Here is a 22,421-nt window from a genome sequence, read left to right as displayed (position 1 = left end):
TCTCAGTTTTCCTATCATGAATTCTCAAAAATATCTTTCATTGAGTGACTAATAAAGAATCCTTCTAAGGTACAATTTGCAAATATACATCACAATTTTCCTTCACCTTATATTTATTTGCATCTAATAAATTCTTTTAAAAAGGTATTGTTGAGGTAAGTGCGTTATATATGCTGCATAGGTTAGAGGCCGAAGAAACTAGCTCCCAGAAATCTAAGTATAATAGAATGTCATTGAAAGTTTTACTCTTAAAAATTGTAATAATTGGCAAGTGTCCTCCCCATCTCAGAACAGTGACAAGATCCACTGGGGTTTTAGCAGACCTTTTTGTGTATGTGTGTGTGTGTGTGTGTGTTTTGAAGTAAGAAATCCTCTCTCAGGATTTTTATCTCAATTTCTCTTCTTACTCTCTGACAAGCCTGAACTTGATGGCTGAATAACTCAATTAAAACTTTTTTTTTTCAGCTTCTCTCCCATTGCCTGAATATTATATAAATGATTCCTATTAAATGTATGAGCAAAGTGAAATGACTTTGCAGGAGATGAACCTTTGATAGCTAGGGATTAACTTTTCTGTGTTTGCACATGGAGGTCTTTTTTCATTCTTTATAAGTGGGTTCTAATGACACAGAAACTCCATTTATCATGGTACATTAATTAGATGTGCTATACTCCCTAAGATAAAATGCATGATAAAAATGTAAAGCAGCTGAAACAACCTTTCCTCTTAAGAATGTCAGGAACCAGGTTATTCAAACACAGATTGCACACTTTCTATCTTTTCTTCACTTTAATAAGGTATTGTTACCGTCTAGCCAGAATAATACTTCTTTTCTATCAGTCAGGGTTATCCTACCCCCTTAATTTTTCAGATTCTTCAGTCAAATACCAGCCAGTTTATTCATAATATTTAAGCATGCTGAGTTCCTGAGATTTGCCACAGCTTTTCCCTTTCTTTCCACCCTGTAAAAAGACAATGAGAATCAGCTGACTCCAGGGAAAATCCCTGCATCCAACCATTTTGTGATTTCACTGATTACAACCAACTTATTCTCCCTTCTCCTGGATAGGTCCACTAAATCCAGAGTCACTCTGTTTTTCCTCTAACATGTTCTCATTCAGAGAACACAGTTATAAAAACAGAAACACAGATTTTAAGAATTCTTATGCTTTCAAATGTCTCTTTTAATTTTTTTTAATGTATGTTTGGAAAAAAGACTCCTGAGTTAAGACTCAAGATAAAAAGGTTTTAAGTGCCCTTTTGCCACAAACTTAGTGTTGGACTGTTGGACCTAAGCTTACCTTTTTTGATCTATAGAATGAGTGTGTTAAAGAACTTCAAAATATCTGGCAAGCTTTGACATATTCATATGTTATTATATATAAATTAAACTATTTATTATAGATGATATATTTATTCATAATTAATAGTTGGAGAGGATTGCAGAAACTTAAATAAGATTATAGAAAAATAAATTAATAAAAGTATATAATTTTTTTTTTATTTTCCTGACTCTAATTGATATAATAGATAATAGAGTGTTCAAAATTATATTAGAGACAATATATTTGTTGATTATAACATATGGAAAAGGGACATGAATAACAATAACGTTTTAAGTGGATGAAAATAGAGAATTGAAAATACTGTAAGTTACTCATGTTACCTGTGATGCTGTATACAGTTAACCCCTGAACAAAGCAGGGATTAAGGGTGTAAACTCCTTGTGCAACTGAAAATCTGGGTATAACTTTTTATTTCCCCAAAACTTAAGTTGTTCCTCAATATCTGTGGGGAATTTTTTCCAGGACACCCTGCAGATACTAAAATACACATATGCTCAAGTCTCTTATCAAAAGACATAAGTAGATGAATGGACAAGAAAACAAGACCTACATATATGCTGTCCACAAGAGACCCACCTCAGAACAAAGATACACACAGACTAAAGGTAAAATGATAAAGATATTTTATGCAAAGAGAAATGGGGAAAAAAGAGCTGGGGTAGCAATACTTATATCTGGCAAAATGAACTTAAAACAAAGTCTATAGTAAGAAACATGAAGGACACTACATAATAATAATAGGAGCAATCTAACAAGCTTATATAATCCTTGTAAACATTTATGCACCCAATACAGGAGCTCCAAAATCTGTAAAGCAAATCTTCATGGAAATAAAGAGAGAGATTGACAATAATACAGTTCTAGTAGGAAATTTTAACACTCCATTGATATCGATGGGTAATTTTACAAACAGAAAATCAACAAGGAAATTACACACTAGATCAGATAGAAGTATTAATTTATATCTTCAGAGCATTTTATCCCAAAGCAGCAAAATATACATTTTTTCAAGTGTATGTGGAACATTTTCTAGAATAGAACACGTTAGAAAACAAAATATAAGTCTCAAAAAATTTAACAAGATTGAAATCATATCAATTGTCTTCTCTGACCACAATCAACAAAAACCAATCACAAGAAAAAAACTGAAAATACACAGACATGTAGGTTAAATAACATCTTACTAAGCAATGAATGGGTTAAAAATGAGCTAAAAAAAATTAAAAGGTACCTTGCAACAAATGAAAATGAAAACACAGCTACTCAAAATCTACTGGGCATAGCAAAAGCAGTCCTAAGAAGGAAATTCACAGCATTACAGGCCTATCTGAAGAGAGAAGAAAAATTTTAACTAAACAGTGTAACTTTACACTTAAAGAAACTTGAAATAGAACAACAAATAAAACCTAAAGTGAGTAGAAGGATGGTAATGCTAAAGATTAGTGCAGAAATAAACAAAATAGAGTCTAAAAAACAATACAAAAGATAAATTAAACCAAGAGCTGGCTCTTTGAAAGAATAAGCAAGATTAACAAACCTTTAACCAGACTCATAAAGAGAGAGAGAGAGAGAAAGAGAGAGAAAGGACCCAGATAAAATTAGAGATAGAAGAGAAAATGTAATAAATGACATCAAAGAAACACAAAATATTATTAAGAAAAATATTATGAACAACTATATGTCAACAAATTGTACAACCTGGGTGAAATGGATGAATTCCTAGAATCATACAATCTTCCAAAACTGAATCGGGAAGAATCAAAAAATATGAATAGATAGGTTCTAATTAGTGAAATTGAAGCAGTAATCAAAAAACTCCCAACAAACCAAAGCCCTGGATTGGATGGCTTCACAGGTGAATTTTACCAAACCTTCAAAGAAGAACTAACATCTATCCTTTTCAATCTATGCCAATAGATTCAAGGGGAAGGAAGATTCCCAAGCTCATTTTAAGAGGCCAGCATTATTCTACATCCAAAACAAGATAAAGACACTATAAAGAAAAAATGTATATATAGGCCAATATCTCTGATGAACATAGATGCTAAAATCCTCAACAAAATATTAGCAAACCTCATCCAGCAATACATTAGAAACATCATACACCATGATCAAATGGAATTTATTCTAAAGATGCAAGGTTGGTACATTATCTGCAAATGAATTAACATGATATGCAAAATAAACAAAATGAAAGATAAGAACCAAATGATCATATAAATAGATGCATAAAAAGCATTTAATAAAACCCAGCACTCATGATAAAAATTCTCAGCAATGTGGGAACAGAGGGAACATACCTCAACATACTATAGGCCATATATGACAAACCCACAGCCAACATCATACTCAATGGGCAAAAACAGGAAGCATTTTTCTTAAGATTGGGAACAAGACAGGGATGTCTTCTTTCATCACTCTTATTGAATGTAGTACTAGAAATTCTAGCCACAGCAGTCAGAAAGAAGAAATAAAAGGCATATAAACAGAAAAGGAAGAAATAAAACTTTCATTATTTGCAGATGACATTATTCTGTATATAGAAAACCCTAAAGGTTCTACCAAAAAACTACTAGAACAGGTAAGTGAATTCAGTAAAGTAGCAGGACACAAAATAAATATCCAGAGATTAAATGCATTTTTATACATCAATATGAACTATTATAAAGGGAAACTCAGAAAGCAACCCCACTCACAATTGCTTTAGAAGAATAAAATACCTAGGAATAAATTTAACCAAAAATGTAAAAGACCTGTACTCTGAAAGTTGTAAGACACCGAAGAAAGAAATTAAAGAAGATACCAATAGGTGGAAACATATACCACATTCATGAATAGAAATAATTAACATCATTAAAATGTCCATATTACCCAATGCAATCTATAGATTCAATGTAATTCCTATCAAGATGCCACTGGTGCATTTCACAGAACTAGAATAAATATTCCAAAAACTTATATTGAACCACAAAAAACCCCAAACAGCAATCTTAAGAAGAACAAAGTTAGAGGAATCATGCTACCTGATATAAAACTATATTACAAGGCCATAATAATCAAGACAGCATGGTACTTATATAAAACAGACATAGAGATCAATGTAACAGAACAGAAAGCCCAGAAATAATCCCACACCTTTACAGTCAATTAATATTTTACAAAGGAAGCAAAAACATACAATGGGGTAAAGATAGTCTATTCGGTAAATGGTGTTGGGAAAATTAGACAGATATGTGAAAAAAAATTAAAGTAGATGTACTCCATACATAACAATAAAATCAAAATGGATTAAAGACTTAAATGTTAGACTCGAAATCATAAAAATCCTAGAAGAAAACACAAACAGTAAAATCTCAGACATTTCTCCTAGCAATATATTTTTTATATATGTTGCCTCAGGTAAGGGAAACAAAAGGAAAGATAAACAAATGGGACTATATCTAACTAAAAATGTTTTGCACAACAAAATGATCATTTTTAAAAAACTTACAAAACTCAACACCAAAAAAACCAACAATCCAAATAAAAAATGGAAAGAGAACTTCTCCAAAGAGGACACATGGATGGACTATAGAAATATGAAAAGAGGGCCAACGTTACTAATCTTCAGAGAGATATCACCTCACAATGAGATATCACCTCACACCTGTCAGAATGGCTGCCATTAATGAATCAGCAAACAACAAGTGTTGACTAGGGTGTGGAGAAAAGGGAACCCTCTTTCACTGCTGGTGGGAATGCTGATTAGCGAAGATGCTGTGGAAGTGTGGAGTTACCTCAAAAAATTAAAAATGGAATACCTAATGACCCATCTTTTACACTTCTATGAATATAACCAAAGAAACAGGAAACACAAATTTGAAAGAATATATGGACCCCTATGTTCATTGCATCATTATTTACAATAGCCAAGATCTGGAAACAGCCCAAGTGCGCATCAGAAAATGAGTGATAAAAAAGTTGTGGTGCATTTATACAATAGAATGGCATTCAGTCATAAAAAATAAGAAAATATTACTCTTTGCTACAGGATTGATGTACCTGGAGAGCCTTACACTAAGTAAAATAAGCCAATCAGAGAAAGACAAAGTACCATATGATTTCACTCACATGTGGACTCTAATGAAGAAAATGAACTATTAAGCAAAATAGAGACAGACCCAGAGACAGAGAGCAGGCTTATAGTTGTTGTGGAGGAGGCTTCGGGGGCTGAGGGGTGGGTGGAAGGATTGAGAAAAAAAAGAGAATAAGCTCATGGTCACAGACAACAGAGTGGGGATTACTGAGGGGAGGTGGCTTGGGAGGAGGTGGAGGAGGGTATGGGGGTATAAATGGTGATAGAAGGGACTTAGCTTGGAGTGCTGAACACCCAATACAGCATACAGAAGATGTTTGGTATCATTATGTACCTGAAATCTGTATAATTTTATTAACTAGTGTCACCCCAATAAATTCAATAAAAATTTTAAAAAATTGTATAGAACAATTCATACAGTTGGCCCTCTGCCTCTGTGGGTTCCCAACCATGGATAGGAAACACTGTTTTCTATCCTTGGTTGGTTTAATCTGAGAATGCAAAACCTGGGGGTACAGAGGGCTTACTCTATCAAAATGTGCATATACATATATATACATATATATGGATCCCTGCAGCTCAAACCTGTGTTGCTCCAGGGTCAGCTATAGTGTTATTTGAAAGTGGACTTCAGTTAGTTACAAATGTGTATTGCAAACTCTAGAGTAACCCTAATAAAAAGTAAAAAATATATATATAATTTATATACTAAGAGAATATAAAATATATCAAATGTTGGTTAAAAACAGAGAAGACCAAAAGAAAGTAAAAGAAAAAACAAAGAAAAAGTAATAGAAAACAGTTACAAATATGGTACATAAATAACCACTTTAAAGTTTATTAGTTTAAATAGATCAATTAAAAGACAGAAACTGTCTGGGTGGATAAAAAAGTAAGACACAACAATGTATTACCTACAAGAAACTTACTTTAAATATTTAGACACAAGTAGACTAAAGTAAATGATTGAGAAAGATGTACCATGTTAACACTAATCAAAAGAAAGTTGGAGTAGTTATATTAATTTCAGGGAAAGCAAACTTCCCCTCCTCCCCCTCTTCCTCTTCTTCCTATTTCTTAAATTTAATATAATCTCTATTAATTAACTGATAACAGAAGAATATTTTATATTCACACCTCAATTTGAAATTTGTACTGCAGAGATCCTTAGTATAGGTTTTAAACTAAATTTATTATTCCATGAATCACTTTATAAAAATAAGTAAAATAGTGTATACATCTCTTTTCTAAACACTTGAAATATTTCAATGTCTGTTTAACATATATGGAGGTTATAGTAGGGGGATCACAATTTTAAAATAGAAGCTGTTGGGCTATTGTAACATTCATTTTGGGATCATGAAGGGCATCACATGATATTGAGAGTCAATTCTCTAAGAAGATATAAGATACTAATGTATATGCACATAATTCTGCATCAAAATACATGACTCACAAAGTGCTAGAACTACAAGGAAAAACACAAATCTACTCTTACAATTGGGTACTTCAACAACCCTCTGTCAATAATGGACAGATCCAGCAGGCAGAAAATCAGTAAGGATATAGTTGAACTGAAGTGCCTCATAATGCAAATGGCTCTAATTGACATTTATAGAATGTGTCATGCAACAAGAGTAGAATACACATTCTTCTCAAGCTCACATTAAATATTCACCAAATTGGTCCGCTTTCTGGGCCATAACACACATCCAAACGATTTTAAAAGAATAGATACAATGCAAAATATAATCTCAGATTCCATGAAATTAAAATAGAAGTTAATAATAGAAAGATAGCTGGAAAAGTATTTTGAGATTAACACCATAGTTGTAAATAACACATTGGTCAGAAAAAGATGTCTTAAGAGGAATTTCAAAATATTTTAAACTAAATTAACGTGAAAATATAAGGTATGGATATTTGTGTGATACAGCAAAAGCCGTGCTCAGAGGACAATTTACAGGATGGAATGCATATACTAGAAAAATAATCTAAAACCATTCCTCTAAGCTTCACATTATGAAACAAAAAGTAAAGAGAAAATTAAATCCAAAGTAAGCAGAAGAAAAAAAAAAAAAAATCAAGGCAATAGTCCATGAAATTAAAACAGGAAAATACAAAAAAATGGACAAACCCCCAAGCTAATTTGTTATGAATTTGTCAAATTAATACTTGTTAGGTGGAGCACAGGGTGCCAGGTGGTGAGCTGTGGTTCAACAACAGACCGCAAGGGAAACTGAACTAGAGAACTTTATTACTCACAGGGCCTGGGGGAAGCACAAGCACCGCCTTGAGGGTCTCCAGAGGGAGGTCAGGGCAGAGGGTAGATGAGACAGGACTGGGCTCACTGCCTTTTCGGGGTCTGTGGCAGGAATGTTTCGCAGTCCAAGGCTGAGACTAATCGGTCAATTCAAGCCAGGAGTGGGGTTCATACCCCCATGAGGTTTTATGGGAGAGGCGCATAAGGGGAAGGTACGGGGAGCCAGGGGGGCTGTTGCCCACAAGGGCTGTTGGAGAAGTCGTTTGGGAAACTTACATGTACTAGTAAATCTGTGGGCAGTTTTCTAGGGCGTGTGCCTGCCCGAGGGGTAAGCGTCGGTGTAGAATCCGCGCGGCGGCCGGGCCACCCAGAACCAGCGCTGGGGCCCGGCGCCGCAGGGCCGCTCGGCTAAATCCTTCACACGGCTTTGAAAACAAACATGATAAACCCCCAACCGGTTAAACCAAGCAAAAAAGAGACAACACATTTTTAAAAAATATGTTTTTATTGATTTTAGAGAGAGAGGAAGGGAGAGAGAGGTGTCAGTGTGAGAGAGAACCATCAGTCAGCGGCCCCCGCATGCCCCCGCGAGGACCGAGCCTGCAACCGGGCAGGCGCCTGGAATGGGAATCGAATCGGAGGCCTTTCTGGTGCAGAAGACAACGCACAAACAACGGAGCCACACCTGCGGAGCAGGACACAATTTTTTAATGTTAGAAATTAAAGAGAGACCATCCCTGTTGATCCCATGGTCATTAAATTGATAGTAAGGGTAGTAATATGATGACCAACTCTATGGCCTCTAATAACTTAGATGAAATCTACCAATTCACTGAAACACACAATTTATCAAACCTTACACAGAACAAATAGATAACCTGAATAGGTCTATGTCTATTAAAGTAATTAAATCAATTAATAAAAACTGTCTAAGTCAGAAAGCACCAGGCCAAATGGTTTCATTGATGAATTCTACCTAACATTAAAAGAATAAATGATACCAGTTTTCTACAATCTGTTCCAGAAAATGGAAACAGAGGGAACACTTTCTAACTCATTGTATGAGATCAGCATTACTTTAATACCAAAACTAAATATTGCAAGAAAGAAAAAGCTATACACCAATATCTGAGAAACATAGATAAAAAAATACAAAATAAAATGTTAGTAAATCAAATCTAACATTTTGTCAAGTGATTTTTCTACAAATATTGATGTGATTTCTTCTTTAGCCTCCTGATACAGTGGATTACATAAATTAATATCTGTATGTTGAACCAGCCATGCATATTGAGAAGAAATCCCACTTGTTGTAGTGTGTAATTATATATATATACACACACACACACACACACATATATATGTGTATATATATGTATATATATGTATATATGTATACATATGACATTCACAAAAAGGGAAACCTATAGAAACAGTAAAAGAATAAGTGTTGGCCAGAAGTTATTTGAAGGGGCTGTAAATAGGTGGAACATAATAAATTTTCAGGGCAGTGAATCTATGTAATACTGTAACAGTAGATACAAGGAATTATGCTTTTGGTAAAACCCATATGCCTGCACAACATAAAGACTAAATTCTAATTGAAATTGTAGGCTTTACATAATAACAAGATATCAATATTGTTTCATCAGTTGTAACAAATGTACCACAGCAATACAAGATGTTAGTAACAGAAGAAGCAGAGTGTGGAGAGAGAGATTATATGTGAGAATTTTCTGCTCAATTTCACTGTACCTTAAGTTGCTATAAAAATAGTCTATTAATTAAAAAGGGTAAAAGGCTTATTTAAAGATTTACTGAATATCTATTATAATCATAAAGTTAATTGGTCATTATAATTCACAAATAGTATAATTAGTCAATAACTGGGTAGTGCTTTGAATTGAGTAAAATTATAAGTTTTTCTTCTGAACAAACACCTAAGGAAAGGCATAGAATTTATTTTTAGCTCCATTTCACAGATAAGGAAAGTGATTGCTAGAGTGGGGCATGAGAGAGAATCTATTATTGTACCAATTCCTTGTACAATAATAGAGTTTTTATGAGGTTTTATATACTTTTCTAGTGCTCTGTGTAAATTATAATTTATTTTACTTGTCCTGGCTTCACAAGACTATATCACTTTTCTCCTTATTTCCTTTCTTCCCTTCTCCCTCCCTTCTTTCTTTTCTTAATTTTATTCTGTTTTTCTCTTCCTCTCATTTTTTATACTTTTTTAAATTCAATGTGAAGAAGGAAACTAATATAACAAATGTGTCCAAAAATGTCAACTGAACAAAGGTATGCCAAGTCAAATGAGATAATAACCTATATTTTAGATAATGAACATATTATTAGATTTGGCTGCCCTCTAACTCTCTTATTAATAATTAAAATAAGAATACTTATAGTGCATTCTTAAACAGTTAAAATACAAAATGCTATTTAAAAGTCCTTTTTTAGTAACAAAGTTTATGTTGCTGACATTTGCTTGGGACATGTGTGAGGGGGTGAGTTAAGGTTACAAAAGAAATCAAGCACCATTGTCCTTACATGTTTAGGAAAAAAAATAATATGTATATTAATGTGAAAAACTATAGACATTATTAAAAAACTTGTAACTGTTACATACTAATATGCCTAAGTATCAATTTAACAATTGTAAATCAAATAATCAAATAATAAATACTAATAATCAAATACTTTCAAAAGTAGTTTTTATTTGTCCCATATATTTTTTAGAGTAAAGTTGTAAATACAAATGTTACTATTGTGCTAACAGTTTTAAATAACGGCATAATCAAAGAAGAAATACCTGGAGTAGCTTACAGTAACAAAATAAGAAATTATAACAAATAACTTCATGTCAAGGCTCTAGTGCGGTAATGATTTTAAATTAGAACACAACATTTCTAGTGTAGGTTGCTCATTTAACATTTTTAGGATCTGTCAATAAGATCCCTTTTGGTATGAAACAGCCTATTTATTTTGATTAGAACAAAATCCCCCAATGAAGTGCTGAAACAGAGGCCAGCAATAACACTTGACTAACCAAATGCCTGACGAGCTATTGTATATCCTTGAGGAATCAAATGGGAAAACAAAGACCTGAAAATGGCAATGCCCCTTGCTTAATTCCATATGCACACTTTAAAAATAACTGTTCTAGCCCAGCCAGGCATGGCTCAGCGGTTGAGCATCGACCTAGGATCCAGGTGATCGGGGTTCGATTCCTGGTCAGGGTACATGCCTGGGTTGCGGGCTCATTCCCAGTCAGGGGCGTGCAGGAGGCAGCCGATCAATGACTCTCATCATTGATGTTTCTATCTCTTTCCCTCTCCCTTCCTCTCTCTGAAATCAATAAAGATATATTAAATAAATAAATAAATAAAATAAAAATAAAAATAACTGGTCTACAAAGGTAGGGAGGCTGTAGATATGATCAATCGATTAAGGACTCTCATTGTAGCCTTTGTATAGACAATTCACACGAGAGATATTGCAAACTTTCCACTCTCATCATGAAATAAACTTTCTAAGTCAGCTTTCTGCATTGCTCAAATATCTGCTGAAGTTTGAAGGAAATACATATTGTTGCTTGTCATTAGAGAGGAAATGGATACTTATAAATTCTTGACTGTCATAAATGATTAAAGTTCTTTGGTAGGATAACTACATAGTCAATTCAAGGCAAGAGTTTTTAATATACTTGTTGTTTTCTTCCCTGAAATCCATATATTGTGCAAATGTCTACATAAACAAGAATAATTCTCAAATAAAGTTAGACTTTCTAAATAACTTTTTGGACACTCTATTATTTAAATCAACTGTTTAATTCAACAGAAAATGTTGAAGATGAATGCCAAATTTCCACAAAATGAAAAGTAATCATAAATCCTGTGGTTAATGTACCAAAATGCTTAAGCAAAAATGAATAAATAAATAAATAAATCAAATAAATCTAGACTCTTAAGCAAATTTCATCGTTTTTATTAAGAAGAAAAGCATGAGGAAAAAGATCATAAAAAGTCTTATGTCTCTACTATCATAAGTGTCATGGTCCTGAAATATAAGAGAAGTCCAATTCTGCAGGTATTATAAACACAAAGGAAATGTATTGCTGTTAGGGACTATATATTTAGAAATTATGCAATAAGTTGATTTCAAAAACAGATCCCATTTTTATCTCCTTGTGGCATGTTGACTCAAAAGCATTTTCTGTTTCCCAGCAAGCAACAGAGATTCTCTGTTCCTTAATTATCTTTAATTGTGTTCTTCTAGTATTTGTCTACATGCCCAGATTTTGAGAAAGACATGTGTTTGGGATCTTTAAAATACAGAATCCCTAACTCCAGACCTGATTTCATTATAAAGACAAAGAAAAAAAAAATAGTATAGATATGGTTAAAATTACATTTTCTCTTTCCTGGATATACTAGATATAATGTGCACTGAATTAGGTCCTAATATTTCTAAAATCTTGTTCTCTAGGTACCCTGAATACATATAATAAAGGTGGAAATGAGCTGGGATTGCTTGAGTCTTTTGCGTGAGTCTCTGCAATCGTGACAAAATAACTTAGGGAGTTAGGGAATGAAAATAACAATGCAGACTCAGGAAGTATTCATACTTCTATCATTGTTTAAGTTGGGGGGGAAAAAAGCCCATGGTAACATTTGATTAAGACGTTATAGTATTTGAAATTTGAATGGAATGTTTTATTGGGGAGAAAAAACATTTTTCTTTTTCCCTTCTATGTTCTCTGGCCAGTCTAATAAATAAATTGACATAAAACAGATTAACAGGGAAAACATTTAATTTTGTATGTATGAGAACCCCAAAGACACGAGGCTCTCCAACAGTGAAGCAATTGAGGCTTATGTGCCATCTGAGCTGAGAGGTAAGATTCTGAGACTTCAAATGGAAGACAAGTCACAGGACCATGAGAGTAGCAAATGTTTAGTTAAAGAATTTTTGCCATGCGAGGCTGATAAACCTTTATGCTGTAAAGTTACCTCTGTTCTCTGGTATTTGCTCTGTCCTGGTACAGGTCTCTTATCTAAATTGTTTTAGGCACTTAAGGGAGAGGTAACTAAAAACAAAAACAAACAAACAAACAAAACTCTTCCTGAGCTGAGCTTTGGTTGCCTTCAGCTCAAAATAACCCACATGCCAAAGTGTTAGTGTAGGTAGTTAGCTAGTTATTAATAAAGGAAGGGAGCAAATGGGATCAGACATTAAGCCTAATAAACTAGGGAACTGAATCAGATATTAAGCCTCATTCACTAGGAAGACGCAGCATTTGTAGGCTCCCCAAGGAGACCTCTGAATCCTCCACCTCCACACTTAATCCCCGAGCAGTCCCCCAATGTGCAGGAAGAATCTCTCCAGGGAACAACCTACCTGATACTGGGATTATTGTGGGGAGCAGGGGAGAAATTCCTTTGCTTAGCACATACACAACATAACCCAAGGTGGCACAGAGGGGGTAAGCACATGCACATTAGAAACCAGGTGACACAACAGAACTTTGGGACATGTGCAGTAGAAGCCAAGATGAGGCAGGGGAGGTCCTTCTACTTTAGGGCATGCAGCAGGAGCCAGAATGTTGACGTAAAGGGGCAAAGCCTAGCCTGGGAAAAGGATCGGGTTGCATGAGGAACAGAACCCTGGAAGGTCCAGGAAAAGGACTGGTTCAGGGGAGAGCCCAGCACAAGTCTGGGAAAAACCCAGGAAGTAGGTGGGATAGATTGAATGACAGTCTACTTATTCCCGTAAACCAAGAAAATGTACCGAGGAGTATCAAGTATCTTCAGGCAGTGGCCCTGCCCACCCTCTATATCCCCAAGAGCATATTGTTTCCCTTCACCCCAATACATTTTGCCACTACACTTAAACTCTCACACTTGTGCCCTTTGAAATTCCTTTCTCGTGATACCACAAGAACCCATTTTCACCAGCAGCAAAAGTAGCATTATTTTAGGATCACATATTCTGCTTGTTCTGCTCTCCCTCAGTTTCATAGATAATAGTTAAGATTTATGTCACCATATTTTTTACATAAGTGCATTATAGTATTACATTATCTTTTTAAACTCATCTTTGAAATACATGCATTATTTTCTTCATATTAAAGGTGGGTGAATTTATCACAGAGAGATTAAAAAATTCTCAAAGTCATGTAGTCATTTAATGGTAGCACCTGAAGTAAAATTCAGGTAGTTTCTGTTGAGAGCTAGATGGATAGTATCAACGAAAAATTGCACTGGGCTAGTTAAACAGACAAGAAAGACTTTATTCAACACCATTGCAACCGGGGAAAGAGATTAAACTCAACTTCCCTGAAGCAAAAGACAGGAGAGTTTTTAAAGTGCTGGAGTGAGCTGGGGGAAATGAACTGGGAGAGAGGGGAGGCTGGTCGACGTGATTAAGTCATTGGTGTTTGCTCATTGGCATTAATCTAAGTCAGGCTTCTACCTTCCCACAGAGACCTGGAGACAGAGGCTTTATTCTTCTTTTTCCTGGAGAAAGACTTTCCTTAGTTGTAAATTGTCAGGCGGCTGGAAAAGATTTACATCTTAATGGGACATAGAAAGAATTTACAATTGCAAATGAACAATTTCAAATAAAGTACATGCTCCCAGAACAAGAAGATCGGGCGACTATAATCAAGAAGAAACCTGTCTAAAATTTAGTTAAACCGATGGGAGTATTTAGATCAGCTTAGTCAATAGATTATGGATAGCTGAATAGATGGATAGAGGAATGAATAAGTTGATGGGTAGATTAGATGGATAATCAATCTCAAGCACATAAGGCTTTGTAAAAAAACAAAAAACAAAAAACCCAAAACCTTTCAACACAATATAGTTATCTTTGCTTATGATAAACATCTCCTAGGAAAAACATGTGTATATCTTGGTGTGCTTTGCTGAAGGGTCATACTTATATCCCATTAATTTCTTTCATTTTATGTAAAGTAAAATGAAAAACTATTACCTGATAATATCAAAGAGATCTCCATTTAAAGAATTTTCTCAAGATTTACCTTGGGAAAATGTCACCAGAAACCTAATACATCATCACTGATGTGTACCACCATAGGACAATACTAGAAAATTTTCATTTATTGCAAACTATAATAGTATCTTTAATCCTTCATTTACTCTTCATTAACATATTTATATTTATACACTGAACAGATAGGTGTTAAGTGTACTGTACCACTGACAAAGTTCTATACTGGGACAATTCAGAGGTCAGAAATAACGTTGTTTTAGGAACAGTGAAAATGAATTAAGGCTGGGTAAGACTATATATAGAGAGAATAAAAATATTTCTCTTTTGATAATTTAATTTTTAATTTTGGAAGGTAGGTTGGATAGACATCTCTGAACCATAGGGCTCAGAGCATGGGCGAACAAAGTTCCAGGGCAAAGGAGCAAATGCTGCAATTGTCTTGAGGCGTAATTGAAGAAAAAAAGGAAAAAGTATCTTAATCAGAAAAAAAATGTCCCAAATGATTGAAGAAGAAATAGAGAGCCAGACAATAAGGACGTCCGACTATGCTTCATGTAGTATGGAGATTATCCTAAATTTGAGAGGATATCTTTGAAAAGTTTGAGTAGGAAAATGCACCAAGCCAAGAGACTCTTCAATAGCAAATCCGTGGCTCTATACTCTGGCAACTCTTGAAAATGTCCATATACACTTGACTATACCTTGTAAATAGATGCTCTGCTATAATCCTTGATGTACATTGTAAGTTTTCACAAATTCTAAGTCTACATTTCTACTGCTTACAGTAGTGGTTCTCACCTTTAACTGAATGAAGAATCACCATATTCCACTTCTTCCTAGCAAACAGAAAGTTGGAAAGAGTATCCCTTCCATTTAACCAGAGAAAGTCAGAGGAAAACTACAAAATCATGATTTCTCCTGAACTCAGAAGCAAGATTAAATTTTAGGACAACCAAATAATCTAAATCCCTAGAATAGAGAGTGTAGCAGAGTGAAAGGTGCAGTCTCCCTGTCTCTATTTCATTCAAGCCTTCATTGTTCCCATGACTTTCAGGCTAACATCTCCTGCTTAGTATTGCATATAGACACACTAATCATTAGAGGAATTGTGATTGGAGCTTTACAAAAACAGCCCCTCCCATTTCCCATTCCTTGATATAAAAGAAGCCTAAACTTTCTACTTTCTTAAGATGGATTTGAGGTACCACTAGGGCTTGCATCTTTTTGGTTGGTAACTTCTTGATCAATAAATCTTTCCATATTTAAAACTCTGATGTTTTGAGTTTTGATTTTTTGAAACATCAGGCACACAGACTTTGGATCCTTAACAAGAGGTCAAGCATCTCTTTGAGAGACACAGCATGTGGACTATTTCACCTGTGGCAGAATGCAAGAGAAAGAAAATACTGCTATACAAATGTGTAAGAAGTCTGCTAAAATTTAATGTGAATGCTAAAAGCCATGTATCAGCTAATATAAGAACATAAAGCCACAGGGAACCCCAAGTAAAAGGAATTTCACAAGCACTTGTGGACTCCATTCAACTGGCTTCCACTGGTTTCTCATGAGTATACATTATTACTTATTCATGCCTGTATTTTCTAAAGAAGCATCATAAAATCTGCAGGAACTAGAAAAACTGAAACAATCTTGAAAAAGAAAAAAAAGTTGGATTATTCAAACTTCCCAATTTTAAATGTTACTAGAAAGCTACATGTAGTAATTAAGACAGTATGGTGGTTAGATAAAAATAAACATGGCTTAATGTAACAGAATTGAGAGTGAATAAATACTTACACATATGTCAAGAGATTTTTGACAAGGGTTATAAGACAATTCAATAAAGAAAGAATAGCTTTTTCAATAAATAATGAAGGGACAATGTGATATCCACTTACAATATAATGAAGTTGAACCCCTCTTTATACCACACACAAAAATTTACTCAAAATCACTGACCGAAGTATGAGAGCTGAAACTATAAAACTCTTAGAAGAAAATATCGGAGTAAGTTCTGGTGGCCTTTTGTTAGGCAATGATTTTTTAACTATGACATTGAAAGCACAAGGGTCAAAATTTAAAAAATAAGTAAATTTTCCTTCATTAGAATGAATTATATTTTTGCTTTAAAAAACACCATAAAATGATAAAAAATGAAATCTACAAAATGTGAGAAAATATTTGCAAATCATCTACCTAATAATAAACATGCATCTAGAATACATAAAGAACTCATATAGCTCAAAAATAAAAATAGAAGAACCGCATTAAAAATTAACAGCAAAACTGAGCAGACATGTCTCCCAAGAATGTATATAAATAATAAACACATTAAAAGATGCTTAACATCATTAATGATTAGAGAAATGAAAACCAAAACTAAATGAGATACCGCTATGTACCCACTAGATAGTTATAATAAAAAATATAATAATAGTCGTTGAGGATGTAGATAAATTGGAACTCTCATATACTGTATTTAGAACTATAAAATGATACAGCCATATTGGCAAAAACAGTTTGGCAGTCCATCAAATTGTTGAATCTATAGAGTTACCATATGACCCAGTAAGGTAATTTCTTCTGATATAGCAAGACTAATGAAAACATTTACATGTAAAATTTGTACATAGATATTTATTCAACCTTCTTAAAAACAAAAAGTAGGTACAATTCAATTGTCCATCAGCTACTGAATTAATAAACAATATTCAATTGTATAACCACTAAAAGGAATGTTATTTGGCAATAAAAAATTAAATACTAATAAAACACTAATATGTATAAATCTTAAAAATATTATGCTAAGTGAAAAAAGCCAGTCACAAAAGATTTATTTTGTATGATTATATTTTTGAAAATAGCCAGTATAGGAGAATCCACAGAGACACAAATAGATTAGTCATAGCCAGAGACTAGAGAAAAAGCGGTAGAGTGAATGACTGTGAATGCAAAGGAGTTTCATCCAAGGATGATTAAAATTTTCTTAAATTAGATAGTGGTGGTGTTTGCACAACTCTGTTAATATCTTAAAAGTTACTTCTTTGTATAAATTTAAAACAGGTTGTTATGGTAAAGCTGTTGTAAAAGTAATAATTTTTATTACAAGTTAGAGGCTGTGTCTGAAAATGTCTTTACCAGAAGGCAGAGAAAAGAGATATATATTGGGAGTGAGCTCCACTTCGAAAGGAGCTGGACAAAGTCCCTTTATTTCTGAGGGAGGCAATGTGGCCAAATGATGAAGAGAAAGTCCAACAGCCCTGGTTACAATCCCAACCCTGCTATTTATTAGTATCATAAATTGATCAAGTTTTCCCATTTTTAATATGGGGATATATTAGATTGTTGTGAATATTAAAAGAACTAGAACATGCAAGGTGTGTTTCGGCAACGAGTGGCACACAATTAATGTTAACTATTATTATTATTTTAGCAGGCAGGTAGTGGATCAATAGAGACCATGAACCATTCCAGGATTCCATTTTCCATATAGTTATCATAGCTTCATCTCCTCTGGTCTCTGATGATTTCTCAGCCTTTCCTTATTTTTCACAGATAGGAATGCTCTGATGAATACAGGTCAGATATTCTTTAAAATAATCTCAATCTGGGTTTTTCAATTTTTTCCCCCTCATGATTAGTGTAGAGTTATGAATATTGGGAAGGAATATCACAGCAGTGAAATGCCTTCTCAACATATCATTTCAGGGGCACATGATATAAATGACTTACAACTGAGGGTGTTAACTTTGATCACTTGGTTAAGGTATTGTTTGACAGGTTTCTCTGTTCTGCAGTTATGATATTCCCCTATGTACACTTTATTCTTCAGAAATAAGTCATTAAGTACAGCTCACTGCAAGGCTTTACCTGCTAGAGAGGGAAATATCTACATATATTAGTTGAAATCCTTCTATAACAAAGATTTGTCTTTTGTATCCTATTTATATACCCAAACATTTATTTATATCAGTATGGCATCTTACATATGTACTTTATATATGTCCACATCCTAATTCTTAGACAGCATAAATGTTACTTTACATCAGCACTTGGCAGGTGTGATTAAGGACCTAGAAGTGGAGTAGTTACCCTGGATTATCTTGGTGAGTTCATTCTTCTCACACAAGTCATTAGAGTACTTTTCCATGACTATAGTCAGAGGAAGATAAGACTTAGGAAGAACAGACAGAAGGATGCAATACTGCTGGCTTTAAAAATGGAGAAAAGGGGACACTATTCAAGGTAAGTGAATAGCCTTTAGGATTTGGAAATGGCAAGGGAACAGGTTCTCCTCTACAGTCTCTAAAAAGCGTACAACCTCCTGTAACTTTGACTTTCAGCCAGTGAACCCCTAGTGGGACTTCTGACCTACAGAATTCTAACAGAATCCTGGAAAAGTTTTAAGCCTCTAAATCTCTGTTAAGTTTTCACAGCAGTAATATAAAACTAATGGAGTGATGTAATCCAATACTGGTTAATTTATTTTATTGGGTATTTTTTTCAGGTTGGTTCCTGTATTCTCCTGACTGCTGTCTCCTTGCTTCTTGAGAAAGTCCTTACTTCTGGCACAGTAAGATGAGCTGGGTTCATACTATGTTTTCCTTGCATCAGCCCTTGAATAAGCCATTTTCCAAAGACATTCTCTGTTCATCCTAGAACTGAATTTAGAAACCAGATCTGAGTGCTGGTTATTTTAGTTGCTGCTGGAGTGTCAATGTTTCTAGGCCCTCTTAACAGACAGAAGTAGAAAATACATCTAAATGTAAAAACTCATATATACACACAAATTTTAATTATCACTCTACCTATGTATCTGGGGGTATATCAAACTAAATGGATTCACAATGATGTCTCAGAATTTAACTTATTATGATAGAGTTTATTCTAGCCCCCTCCCTTGCTTATTTCTTGTGTTTTCCTGACAGCGAGAAATCTGGTTTCCATTTTGTTCCATTTATTTTCTTTTCTCAGCATTAATAGTCACATAAACTGCTTACAGAATTGTTAAACTCTACTCATGTGAGAAAAAACAATTTACCAGAGGACAGTTCTGTTTGCTTTTAGCCCTAGAATTTCTAGTGAAATCAAGATTGTTCCAAAGTTAAATAGGTTAGCTTCTCTTGCCCTAATACCTTTCTGTGAGGTCCTGTCATAAATGTATGAGACAGATTACTCTTTCACAGTATATATGGCACCATGGGATCTACATTGTCCTGTCTGTGTAATTTTCATACTTTAAAGTACTTTTTTTTTTTTTTTATCATGGACAGTTGTATGGGTTTTTACAAATGTATAAAATTATGTTTTCATCACTCTAAAATTATCCTGTGCATTGCCTTTATAAAATAACAACTTTTCTCCCAATCCCTGGAAAGTTCTGATTTTTTTTTAAATCTCTTTCTATAGTTTTGCCTTGTCTAGAACATTATATGAATGAAAACATACAATATGTAGCCTCTTGTATCTGGCTTCTTTTCCTTAGCAAATTGCCTTTAAAATCATTTATATGGTTCTGTGACTTAATTGCTCAGTCCTTCTATTTTTCTGAGTAATGTTTCTCTGTACATATGTATTTTTCATTCATTTATCTGTTGATGATCTTGGTTGCTTCTAGTTTGCCATGGTTATGAATAACGCTGCTATAAACTGTCATTTACAGAATTTTCTGTAAACATAATTGCCAACTCACTTCTGTTACATAAGAGTTCAGTTGCTGGGTCACCTGATGTCCATGTTTCCACCTATAAGGTACAGCCAAACTGTCTGCCGAAGAGCATGTACTCTTTTACATTCCCATAGCCATTAATTAGAGTTTAGTTTCTCTGCATATTCATTAGCATTTGTCATTGTCAGTGTTTTGGATGTTGGTCATTCAAATAGATGAATAGTGGTGTCACATTGTGGTTTAGTTTGCATTTACATACTGATAAATGATGTTGAGTGTCCTTTTTTAATTCTCACCTAAGGACATTTTCATTGATTTTTTAGATGGGGGGAGGGGAGAGAGAGAAATAGAGACAGAGACAGAGACAGAGACAGAGAGAGACAGAAAGCATGGAGCAATATAAAATAAAAAGCATTCAATATATGCTAGTTCTTCTAATAATGACTATTATTTTAACCAATTCCTATCACTGTACATGATGCTGTTTAAAATTTCTCACAGCTTTAGATAACAATTTGCCATATATCATGTTCAACATTTTCAAATGTGAAATAATAGAAATAAAAATATTAATTTAAAGCATACTAGATAAGACTCTTAATTGTGACAGTTATCATCATTACCTGTGATAATCTACAGTTGTATTGAGTGCATGAGCGCTTTTTTTCATTTGATACAACTTATAATATTCACATTTTAAACCAATTTTTGGAAATTTGAGCAACATAGTGCTTCGTTAATTGAAATGTGTATTTCTTTGATTTTTAATAAGACTGAGTTTTTATGTAACTATTTTTTCATGTGGAATTTAGTGTTCATGTAAGAATTTTCTAGCTCTTATGCACAGCTCCTATTTATATCATAATAAAAATATCATTTTTAGTTGTTCAAATAGTTTCCCTACATTGTTCATATTGGCTAGTTTTCTATCATGGTATATTAAAAGTTGTGCTAGTATTTGAAGTCATTTATATTTTATTAGTAGGAAGATATGCTTTTCAAAATTATACATTGTGTACCCACATGGTTTATATAAATCTAAAAACCAATATAAAACATTAAAAATTATTGAGAACTGTATTTGGTGATCTTAAATAAAGAAAAGGTCAGTGGAAATACTGGTTGATTATCCTGCAGAGCAGCCTCGCCTCCTTCCTGAGAATATTTGGAATAAATATGGATGGACTGTGATGAAATAAATGACTTCCTATGCACCATGATGGTATTGCTTCTGGGCTATGTTGGCCAGTTGCTAACTCCATTGGGAGAAGAGGGAAGGAATTAAGTTGTATTTGAAACAGCAAAATGTATACTTCAAAAGTCACTACCCTAATCATGACGTGGTCTTGTACTGCCACTCAATCATTCAGGAACAGGCATCTCTCCTTCAAGACAGCTGGAGATATGGTGTATTTTTTTTAAAAACTTTCTTTTTTATTGTTGACACTATTACAAATGTCCCCATTTTCCCTTTAACCTCTCTTTTACCTACACATAAAAAGTGTTCTCTTTTTGTGTGTGTATAATACAACCTTGACAACAGTCACATACTATGGTGCTAACATATTAAAACAAATGTAAAGTCTCTTTCTGTCTCCATTCTCCCTACTTTTGCCCACCTCTGCCTACAGCTCCCCATCTCCTTACCCTTAGGCTAACACTCTCTCTGTATATGCTTTTTTTGCTTAATCCCTTCATCTTCTTTTATCACAAAGTTTAATGTTATGGAATTTGACCCTATGAATATACTGTGTTTTCCTTAATAGATAATTTAATAATGGATATTGTTTCTAAACCAACAATATTGTGTGTTAGGCAATGTTATTAAAATATATGCATTATTTTAAAATATGTTTCTATTTTTGTGAGTCTCTCCTTAGATGGTGGGGAGCCACTGTGGCCCCAGGCATGGAGGAGCTGCCTGGGTGAGCTGCAGATGTGCTCCCCTGCTCCCAGGGAGATGTGGGTGAGCTGCTTTGGCCCCAGGCACAGTGCCTGGGTGAGCTGCAGATGTGCTCCCCTGCTCCCAGGGAGATGTGGGTGAGCTG

The sequence above is a fragment of the Miniopterus schreibersii genome, assembly GCF_964146895.1.
Source record: "Miniopterus schreibersii genome assembly, chromosome: 2".
In the NCBI taxonomy this organism is placed as follows: domain Eukaryota; kingdom Metazoa; phylum Chordata; class Mammalia; order Chiroptera; family Miniopteridae; genus Miniopterus; species Miniopterus schreibersii.
The sequence above is the reverse complement of the archived record's forward strand: the minus strand, read 5'-3'. Positions refer to the sequence as shown.